We start from the raw sequence: 11,841 nt of genomic DNA, 5'->3' as shown, positions 1-11,841 counted from the left end.
GGCCGCTGCCCGCCCCCGCTTTCCCGCCAGTCTGCTGCCCCGCTTCCCAGCCCTGTCAGTGCCTCCTGGCCCCCAAACCTCGCTGCGCTCTAAAAAAGAGGGGGTTTCTCACAAAAATAATTATCGAGCCCTGGCAGGGTGAGCCAGCCCTGTGAAAGGTGTCCTGCACCTGGGTTGGGGTAACCCCCAGTATCAATACAGGCTGGGGGAAGAAAGGATGGAGAGCAGCCCTGCCCAGAGGGACTTGGGGGTGCTGGTGGATGAAAAGCTGGGCATGAGCCGGCAATGTGCGCTGGGCCTAATGCTTTTTGAATCTTACATTGCTCCTGGCTGCACCCTGCTATGTCGTGAGTTTTGGAGATTAGCTGTGTGTCGTGCAGAAAGAGGAAGTAGTTCTTTCCATCTGCTGGTCTTTCACCTTGGCAAATGCACCTTTGTCCTCTGCTATGGGAGAGAATAATTTGGAGCACCCAAATTGCCAGTTATTTTGTAAATAACTATCCCCTCCCTTCTAGTGCATTTGGTCATGGAAGGTACTCAATTTTTTTAGTCTTTGTATGCCTCTAACTACTTTTACCACCTGCTTTGGAACCCTGCTTATTTATGTGATAACTTTTAAGATATAGAAAGACAAGGCCAGGTTGGATGGGGCTCTGAGCAACCTGATCTAGTTAGCAGTGTCCCTGCTCACTGCAGGGGGGTTGGACTAGATGACCACTAGTGGTCCCTTCCAACCCTAAACATTCTATGATTCTATGATTCTAAATGACGCCTAGCAAGATGCAGTTCCCTTTCTTTCCTTAACAGTACCTCAAATGTCGTCAGCTTGAAGGCTGCAGCGCTATTTTCGACATCCTGAATTTCTCATCAGAAACAGGATTTTCTTCTTTTTTTTTTTTTTTTTTTTTCTCCTGTCTTACACCCACTGGGGTTTACACTGGAAATCATCCAGGAGCCACACACGATTTTCGCGGTGGAGTTTTCTTTCCTTGAAGGTGACAAAGCCCAGTTCACGCTTCACGAGGCGCGTTAGCACCCACGCCCCGCGGTTTCTGAAGCAGTTCGTCCTCCTCGCGGACGCTTGTCTAAGCTGTCCCTAAAAACTTCGGTGAAGGCGATTTCCCAATTTCACAGCCTCTCCAGGCAGCTTCTTCCCTCGTTCGTGATTTCCACAACGAGATGAGTGTTTCCCTTTAGGCACGGAGACAACCTGAAAAGACAACCCCACAGCGAGTGCGCTGAAGTGAGCGCAAGCCTCGGGCACCCCTGAAGTTCAAGCCTCCCTGCGCAGCATGCCGACCCCTCTTTGCTTGGGGATGTACAACCGAACACGCCGCGGGGCTGCTCGGATGAGGACACTTCCCCTCCCCGCCGGGCACCTCTCCTCATTTGCGCTCTCCCTCGTTTTCTGTTGCTTTGCCTTTTCAGGCACTACATCCCAAAAAACAGGCCTGTCGTGTCTCACCCGCAACGATAATTCCATAGATTTTTCCTAAGATTTTTTTAGGGGACTGTTCCCTATGGCAGGGCTGTATTACCTCTACCAGTTAGCACAGGTTGAGAGTGTTTATTTCTGACCATGGCAGTATTTGTCAGACGCTCAAGAGCTGCACCTCCAAAGACTGTTTGATCTGCAAAATTCTTCCTTGAAGTCCCCTGTGTAATACCTGGTTCATACCCCAGTTCTTGGCTTTCAAAAGCCTGTCTGGGCTATTTTATTCCTCACGCCATCCAAGAACATTGGCACCAAACCTCACAGTCACAAGTCATGGGTGGGAAATTCACATTAGTGTACTGCAAATCAGACGTTTTGGGGACTGGCTTGGTAAAAAATGACTATCAGACCACCCGGTTTCCAGCAGGATCATATCCCGGATCCCCTGTCAGACACATTGCTGAGGGAGAAGCGTCCACATCTTCCCTCCAATACCAGCCCTGGGAGCCTGCTGTAGAGGTGGGTACTGAATAGTCCGGACCCGGTGGTTACAGTTTTGTACTGGGCACCGTATCAGGATGCAGTTCCACCGCTGTCAGAAGTGATCCGTGCTGGGATCGCTGCGCTCCCGTGTGGGACCCTGCCTTCTCCCATGCGCCAGCCCTGGTGCTTGTGCAAACACAGCGACGCGCTCAAGAGAGCTGAGGCAGCCAAAAATGATTTTATCATGAAAAGGGGCTTGGTTTTTAGCTGCCTCAGCTTTCTGAAGCAGTTTTTCGCGTGATCCCACGAGTGCCGGTGCTGGCAGGAAGCAGAACTGCAACATCACCCAGATTTAGACCAACCGCTGTGGAAACGCGCCCCTGGGGACTCGCAGCGACGAGCGGAACATCAATGGCGCTGGAAGGTTGGCTAGCGGTGGGGCCGGAGCAATTCCAGAGAGGCCCAACGTTTCAGTACAAAGATTCTTCCTTTTTCCTCTTCAGAAGGTGACAACTCTAGAGATCAACACTGCCAGCAAAATTCCGGCCTCGTTGCTACCAGCGGGCCAAGTTTTCATGCTTTAGTTTCAGAGGCTGTGATTATCATTAACCGGTAGGATTAGTACTCACAATATAGTAAGCTGATTTTTCTCAAAGCGGATTTTTTTTCTGTTATAGTCGAGTCAAAACTTCTTAATATGGCAAGGGTATTAAATGTCCGTGTTTGAAAACCACTTACAGGGAAAGACGCTACGTGTTTAGGTCCATTTATCTCAATGCATGAACAGGCGCAATCATTTTATCTGGTTTTAGAAAAAAGAATATGCCTATAATGTCACTGAAATATTTGTGGTCTTAAAATAAGCAAATGTATCCAACTGTATTAAAAAAAAAAACCTACCTTCTTCCCAGAGGCCGCCTGCAAGCTCCACACAATTACAGGAAATACAAAAATACATTTTGCCTACCACTTATTGTAAAAACTGTGCAGCCCTTCCCAAGATAAATTAATATCTGATTCGCATAGAAAATAACCCATGAGAGTTTTATAGACCCTTAATAATTTACAGCAAAAAGGAAGAAAAATTAAGAGGAGCTAATTACGGCCTCACCGGATAACAAAGAAAACAGAATGCTTGGTTTTGGCTCGCTGTCCCCGCTCCTCTGACACAACTCGGGTATAGCCCAGCTGCTTCCTTCCATTGGCACTTCTGGCTGCTTGATTAATGAAAGGAAAATGCCTTTAAAATATTTATACACCCATCTCTTGCAGACAGAAACATCTCCTCTGATCCTACAGAAAGGCCAAACCCCGCCTGCGCTGGTGCCCACCGCCCTTTCCCAGCTGCCGTGGGAGCAACCTCGCGTAGTCCATGTGTTTGCCCAAAATCACGTTCTCAGGGTTCCGGCCCCGCGCGCTGCAGATGTATGCGTGCCCCGACAGGTACCACCGGGCTCCGGTGAGGTGGAGATTCCTGGGCAGCGAAACACCCGCTTCTCCAGCATATCCTACAGTCATTCCCGCCTTCCTGGTCATCCCAGCCGCCGCGGACTCCAGCCAGACCTCTCCATCCCCGTCGGACTCGTGCCTGGCGAGGCAGCCGGTCGCCCGGCCAGCACACCGAGCCACTTGTTGTACCCGTTCCTGCGACCCACGCGCCTTCGCCTGCTCCCGAAATGGGGCTTTTCCCTCCCTGCGAAGGCGAGGTGCCCGGGCACCGCGGCAGCGTGCGGGTGGGATGTGACAACCCCGCCAAAGCCGGCGACGCTCCAACAGCTGCAGCGCTTTCCCCAACGTATTTTGGAACTGCTTTTAGCCGTACACGAGCAAATGCATCATGTCATTCCATGTATTAAAAAAGCGAACACTGTTAAAAAGAAATACATGCTTTCCCCCTCCTAGCAGGGCAGCTGCAGCATTAAATGGTTTGAATGCTGACAAAAACCTCTAGAACAAAGATTATAAGCAGTTTAAGTTTCTGGTACAGGCGAAAGCTCCGCCTGCAGCATCACCCAAAGAAAAGGCGTTTCTCAAACCAGAGGCACTGGCCAAGTAACGCGCCGTGTTCACTGTCCCCATGGGATAGTCTGGTTAGCGTTAGGATATCAGAAGGAAGGAGAACCACGTCGTTTTTCATGCGTGGCACATCCCAGTTATTCCAGTCGAAGCCTACCTCCGGAGTCCACAGGAGGGCATCGCTGCCCAAGAGATCACAGAAACAGGCGTTTGCACAGCCCCTGTCCAGCACAAGGCTTCCCACCTTGCCGTACTTGCTTAGTTAAAGCTGATACAAGTCAAATTGTTAAGGAAGTCTTTAGAGCAATTTTCATCACTAAAGAAACATACTTCTGTCATGCTCTTCAATGAGTCCAAACTGCTGAGACAGAAAAGGAATATCGAAGTTTTGGGAAGAGCATCAGGAGCAAATAAAATAGGACACTAAGAAGTCAAAAGTAGCTCTTATACGTTAGAAATATTTTGATTATCCAAACCCTGGTATAAAAACGAAGTCATATCCTTTTAATTCGTTTCAACCTCTTTAATCTAGTTTATATCGCTGTGGTTGGTTTCCATAGTCAACAGGTATGGATTCATTTTTTTCAAAAAACAATTTAAACGTACCGGCTGGCTTTTTAAATTAATTTAAGTATGATTTGTTAGTACAGTGCCATCCCCTAGGTTTAGGTCTGGTCTTACCTTTCCACAGACGGAAATAATTTCAAAGCTACAGGATTCCTTCATGCAGCCTGTTTGCTGAAGCAGTTCGGCACTGGCGTTACGCTCCCTGAAGCCTGCAGTAACGTCACCCTGGCTATAGGCAGATCGCATCCCAAGTTCCTCGGTGTGCACAGGTGGAAACAGGGGGGAATAAAGGGGATTCAGCCATAATTTCCCAGATCACTCTCAGAGCCACACACATTCAGGCAAGGTTTTTTGATCTAATCATTTTGAAGAGGCCTCCTCTTCCCTCTGAAGCTCCATTTCTCTTTGCCTCTTCCATCTTCTTGCTCTTCTCTCATAATGGAGGATTTCCTTTCCTCTCTTTCCTAAAAGTTTATGTAAGAGCTGAGCTGGTCATTTGGAGTGATGGGATGAAAGTAAAACAGCAAAATGCAGTCTGAAACGTCAAGGTTCTTGTCGGGAGCAAAGAACCCAGCCACGAGGCAGCCGGCGGGAGGGGTGGATCTTTCACCGTACCGTAGTCCGAGGCAGACCTGGATCCTAAGTTGTGCCAAAGGAAGACCTGGAGCCCGCAGCAATCCCAGCCATGCTCTGAGCTCTTTTCATCTGCAAATCTTTATGTATTTTCCAGTTAAATGACAATCTACTTGCTCTTCTCGCGTAGCTATTCCTAGGCCCCATCTGTTCCTTGTTCCACAGAACCTCTGGAGGGTGATGTTTGTGGTGCTTTTGCACGACTGACATTTAGCTTTGTTTGAAAACAGCAGGAGGAGTTATGCGACAAAGTTCAGTATGTATCTGCCTGAAATTAGCTGTAAGGCATCCATGCTATTCAAGAAATGTTAAAATGAGGTGGTGGATAAAAGCGAGGGTCTCTAGACACCAAACAGCAATCTAGAATTCATATTTTTAATTCAGAAAATCAAACCTGTTATTACAGTTTGAAACATGCAGGAATATTGAAACAGACTGAGATTAACAGGAAAAACCTTTTGATTATTTAAGTATGTCTTAATTAACAATTAGGACAGTGAAAAATGTCATGAGCACAGCAGGGTGTGCTGCTCACAGCGTTGTTATAAAAAAGACTGTCGAATGGAAAAAAAACAGATATACAAATGATCATATTCCCCTCAAATCTGTGAGCTATTGATTTCATTCATTCTTTGGCAGAGAGAACTCTTGGAAAATGTCCACTGGAGAACTTCTAGAGAGCTACAAAGGATTGAAACGAGGTTTAAAAAGTGGAAACCATTATAAAATATGAATTAATGCAGTCACACTCCTATTACAATTACTCACACATCTGTTATTCAGGAAGCCAAGTAACTTGGCTGACCCAAAAATAAAGATACTGACCTTTCAGCCAGAGTATATCGCTCTCCATCTCGGTTGCATGCCAACCAAACAAGGCCCAGAAATCAGCCAAAAGTTCACAGAACGATATCATTTTAAAAATGAATATGCTGTTATAAGTAACTCTTTTAAAGTTAAAGCAGATTTCAAAACAGTTGACTTTTCATTCTAGGCAGGACCTAATTGAGAGGCAGGAACCAGAATGAAGCATCGAGGGTATTGTGAAGGTATTCCCTAGCGCTACGCAACACAAAGGAGTGTCTAGGGATAAAGGCTATTTCCCATCGCTTAATATCGAGCAATTTAGAAATAACGTGATCATCTATATAAATACAGTTCTGCTATCCATTAACCTTCTTTGCAAACACTACAGCATTTGGCTGAAAACCATATACCCTGATCCCTCCACACACAGCCGTAGATGCCGCTCAGCGTACTTACCTCTGACGTCAGGCACACACACACCTCTGACGTCAGGCACACACACCTCTGACGTCGGGCACACGCAGACCAAGAGCAGCTACACGCACAAGCCCCTGATGTCGGATGTGATCTAATTCACAACAGGTTACGACAAAATTAAATCCGCGGAAGGCAGCAGACTGACGGGACTGTAAACCCAAGGGCTCCCAGGCTGAACACCTCGGCCCTTCCACAGGCGGAGCACTGCAAACAGCGTTCTGTTAGAAGCAGAAGCCCATGTCATGAGCAACCTGACCTTTGCTTGAAATTTATAAATAGAATCAGATCATCTTTTAATTTTACTGACTGACTTCCTTTGTAAACAGATAATGAATTTTTTATGGCTTGTTCTGATGTGTATCAGAGAGCAGCTCGGTGGGAAGGGACCTGGGGTCCTGGTGGCCAGGAAGCTCAGGAGCAAGCAGGGCGCTGCTGCCTCCAGGAGGGCCAACAGGGTGCTGGGGGGCATCACCAAGGGCATCGCCAGCAGAGATAACAAAGTCCTCATCCCACTCTGCTCAGTGCTGGTCAGGCCACGCCTGGAATCCTGTGTGCAGTTCTGGTCCCCGCTGCACAAAAAAGCTGTGGGCAGGCTGGAGGGGTCCAGAGCAGGACCACCAAGGTGACCCAAGGGCTGGGAAGCCTCTCTCAGCCATATGGGGATGGGCTGAGGGAGCTGGGTTTGTTCAGCCTGGAGCAAAGGAGGCTCAGAGGGGATCTCATCACCACGTCCCAGTATTTAAAGGGTGGCTACAAAGAAGATGGAGACTCCCTTTTCACAAGGAGTCCCATGGAAAGAGGAGGGGTAATGGGTACAAGTTAACCCTGAGAAGATTCCGACTGAACATGAAAGGGAACTTTTTCACAGTGAGAACAGTCAACCACTGGCATAATCTCCCCAGGGGAGGGGTTGACTCCTCCACATTGGACACTTTCAAGATGCAGCTGGACAGGGTGCTGGGCCATCTTGTCTAGGCCAGAAGGGTTGGACCAGATGATCCTTGAGGTCCCTTCCAACCTGGGACTCCATGATTCTATGAGCCTGTGTCTCTAGCACATCTCATTTTTAGGTCTTCATTCACTTCCTGGCTTAACTCTGCAACCAGAAGCAGAAATTCTAAAGTACTTTGGAAAAGCTGTGGGTTTGTAGTGGTTTTGGCATAATCAAAGCCAGCAAGTGCTAGAAATGCTTGAGAAAAGTGCATTCACGTTGCTCGATTGTAGCATTTTGGTTACAATTTCAGAATTCACAGACCGTACCTAGAAGAAAATGCAATGGGCTGAAGTGAAGCAAAGGAAATTTTAGGGGGAGGTGTTAAGGAAGTCTCCCAACAGTGAATTAGGCACTTGCCTACCTAATCTAGGATTACCACGGCTGTTTAAATAACAGCTTAGGCAAACACATCACAGATAGATACAAATACACTAAAAGCAGGAGGTTCATCTGCCTGATCCCTGGTTCCTACAAATACAATAGCACCACAGCTAACGATATTTTCAGATAATTAGTTCTAACCTGCACTCTGGGCCCAGAATCAGTCATGCTCAACCCAAAAATCCTACTGCTTTTCAAAATCATTCTCTCCAACAAAACAGACACGGCAAGGCAGGCTCCAGTGCACCCTCACACGTTTTGTCTGCAAGTTCCTACTTCCCTAATTTAACAGGCAAATCTCATCTAGTTTTCCCTGTTCCCACACAAACACAAACTCTGGACCATTTTCTATTGCTTCTGCTTTTTCTAGTCCTGGAGAGCCACAGAATGGTTCAGCACAAGAGGCTGGGGTAGCCAAGAGATTGGGGTTAAGTGGACCCAGGCAGGCACTCAGGAGTTTAAAAAGCAAGGTACCAAAGAGCACATCCTAAGAAAGCCCAGTTCCTTCCCTGCCCCATAAAAGTCCACTCGAAATATTTAACAGGGAAACACTGACTGCTCATTTTTGCAAACAAGCAACTGGAAAAGGTATGGGCTGTTACTGGGAAAAACAGTAATAATAATAAAGCCCCTTTTCAACATGTGTTAGCGTAGCACACCGTGCTTTGCTTTTCAGGAATATTTTTATCTCTCTTGGAGTAGAAGGTAAAATAGCAATTTATAATGAAAATATTATGGTCTTAATCGCAATGGAGCAAATGATGCACTGACAGGGTGTGCATGCTCTTTCTAAGCAGCTCGCTGTACTTGCCCATCTCCCTCAGTTAAAAAGGCAAGAAGCCATCTGCAGGTGTGGACATATGAAATCCAACACAGGGAAAACCTCTGCTCTACAGAACAGATAAGATAATTGAAAATGAAACTGCAGGATCAGGTGTTTGACAGGGTGGAGGGAAGCTGCACAGGGGAGGAAAAACCATCCCCGTGACTACTGGTCCTTTCTCCTCCCTGCTCATTGCTCTTCGCCCCTTCTTGGATTCCAGAGCTTGCTTTATTCCTCGGCAGCCTTTCTACAGCCTGGCGCGTTCAGCCGCAGTTGGAAATGGGGGGGGCGCGGTTTGCTTCAGAAAGAGAAGAAAAGAGAGTTTAAGTGTGGCTTTGGCAGCAGATGGCTTTGCTTTGGATTCTTCTACACACAAAGGAGATGCATTCGCTGGCTTTGTAATTAACTCAAAAAGGGAAAAGAAAAATTGCTAAAGGCAGCGTGGATATGACTTGAATTTTTCATCAGGTAAGAAGTCAGAAAATCCATACAACTGTGGCAGAAGTTACTGAAATGTATCTTTTAAAGGATTGTTGTGTTCTGTACATCCTATATTTAGAATTGAATGGCAAGTTTCCCCCGGGTTTTACCTGTGCAATGCTTTGGAGCTTAACAAACAGGCAATGTTTGCAACCAAAACCTTTACTGCTCGCTCTGAAGGGACGGGACTGTGCATCTTTAACATAGGTAAGAAAACACTCAGGGAAGAAAGCCTTTTTAAAACTCACTTGATTTTAGACTATGCTTTTAACTTTCTTTGGCTTGTGCATGTTTCAGTACTGTTTCTGCACCTAGAGGCTCGGCTAAGGGGGTTATCATTTCTTACGGTGTGGAACTCCCGCTACAGGAGAGAAGCTTTTCCAAAATGCAGGGATTAGGGATCAAAGTAATTAGTTCTCTTATTAAACGCTTCAATCCAGTTCTGACATCAGCCGTAGCTGCCGCTCAGGGATGCTGATTCTGCTAATATTTATTAGCTTAAAAAAATGCCAGTCTCTATTACAATCTAGCTCAAATGCTGCCGTGAGTACGAGCGTAAGGTATTTTTCCAGCACTGTGAATACTCCCGACGTTTCACCGCCTGGTGTAACTGTTTTACTGCCGGGGAAATGTTGGAGTTGCCCTGCAGCACGGCGTGAGAGGGGACCTTATCAACACATACAAATATCTTAAGGGCGGAAGTCACGAGGATGGAAGCAGTCTGTTTGCAGTGGTGTCCAGCGACAGGACTAGGGGCAAGGGGTGCAAACTGAACCATAAGAGGTTTCAGTTGAATATGAGGAAAAACTTCTTTACTCTAAGGGTGACAGAGCACTGGAACAGGCTGCCCAGGGAGGTTGTGGAGTCTCCTTCTCTGGAGATATTCAAAGCCCGCCTGGATGAAGTCCTGTGTAGATTGCTCTAGGAGAGCCTGCTTTAGCAGGGGGGTTGGACTAGATGATCTCCCGAGGTCCCTTCCAACCCTTGCCATTCTGTGATTCTGTGCACTACAGACCACACTTCTGAACTCGCAGTGCCAACCATACAGTGAAATCAACTTTTTTTTCCCTGAAAAAAGGACAGTGCAGCTGATCAGTGTGCCTAAAGCTTTGCGGTGGGTGAACTGCTCAGAAGGTCCGTACAGGGGCTTTTCCTGAACGGTAGGAAGCGCCAGAGAAGCCCCATCACCCACACTGAGTTCTTGGGAGAGGACACTCGGCACTCGCTATCAATGCCGTGCAACCATGGATAAACAAGCGAGCATAGCAAATAGTGCATAAAATATCACAAACCTGGCTCAGCCTCGCGTCCCTTGAGTCCCCACAGCGTCTCCCGCTAAGGTGAAAAGCACGGAAGAGCTGAGCTTGCCTTCGGAGGTGATCTTGCTTCCAAGCCAGCGCCCCTGCTAACACCCGATCTCTTCTCAAGGGCAGGGCTCAGAGCTGTGCGAGTCGGGTGAAAACCCCCGGCAGCACGAAGGGGAAGATCGCCCCCGGGGTACAGCAGCCAGACTTTAGACCCATACACATCTACACTGGCAGTGAAGCTCATCAGGGCAACATCTACCACTGATGGGCCCCTTGTCCTTCCAGCACATGCACCCTTCTGTGCGATAAATCCAGCCAGGCAACGAGTGCTGCTCCAGGGAAAAGGAGTTCCCAGTGCATCCCTGGGCACAGCCTGAAGGTGCTGCTGCCCGGCCACAGCACCGGCGCCTGCAGGGTCCAACTGCGCCAGCTGCCGAATCCCTTCCATTGCTCCTGGATATATATTGGGAGAAGCGTTTTGCAAGCTGGTGCACGCACGGTGGGGTACACAGCTCTTGTTCCTGACCTCCTGGAGTCGGGGCACCGGGGCTGCCCGAGCCATGAGGCTTCAGCAGCGTTTGCAGCGTGCTTGTGCGAGTTCCCGCAACGCAGCTGCAACCCAGCCGGCTGGGTCATTTAGGGAGACTACAGGGCTGAATGTTTGTCCCTGACCACAGACTCAGTCCTATCTGGAATGTCAGGGCCACATCAAACTACAGCCACTTCTCACTCCAGCCTGACTGCCCGTATTTTAATCAGAATGAGCGTGGTAATAGATCCTCCGAAGGTGGTTGGGGTTTGTGGTTTTTCAGAACCTTAATCTGAAGCACCCAAACTGATGTCATGCAGAAGTATTGGGACAAAGCCATCGAGGATGTAACCCTCGCTAGATTATTCTTTGGGTGCCTGGGGGCAAGCAGTTACAGACTGAGAGTTCCCAGTTTAACCCTGGATTTGGTGTTTAATCTCATGCAAGCAACCAAACATTTTTTTATTCCTCGTGACTAAATAACAGCAATCATTTCTGTAAAAGGATTGACAAATCTACACATAAACAAATTATTTCTAGTCATAGCAAAACATATTCCTATTCCTTCTTTTTGTGCATCCTCTTTAACTTTCCACTGCTTCTTCATCCTCCTTTCTCCACAGGGCTCTCAATGCTGCGCTCTGTATTACGAGGGGTGAAGAATGACCTCCTTCCAGCTCACTTCCCAGTAATTCCTACTTCAGAAAGGAATTAAGGTGAGCTGCGTTAGAGTTCTGAAAGGTGTACGTGTAGAACCCATTTAACCATCTCTCAAAGTAACTCTTACATCCTTCTTTTTTCCTTTCCCAGGCCAGAAACATAGCCTCTTCCTGGCCGGGAAGCTGGTGAGCCTTTGATTTAAGATTAACTTTAACTCAATGATAAATTCAAACTCATCAAGACTTTCTG

The sequence above is a fragment of the Egretta garzetta genome, unplaced genomic scaffold (genome assembly GCF_000687185.1).
Source record: "Egretta garzetta isolate BGI_Z169 unplaced genomic scaffold, ASM68718v1 scaffold26, whole genome shotgun sequence".
NCBI lineage: Eukaryota > Metazoa > Chordata > Aves > Pelecaniformes > Ardeidae > Egretta > Egretta garzetta.
Note: the sequence above shows the minus strand (reverse complement) of the source record.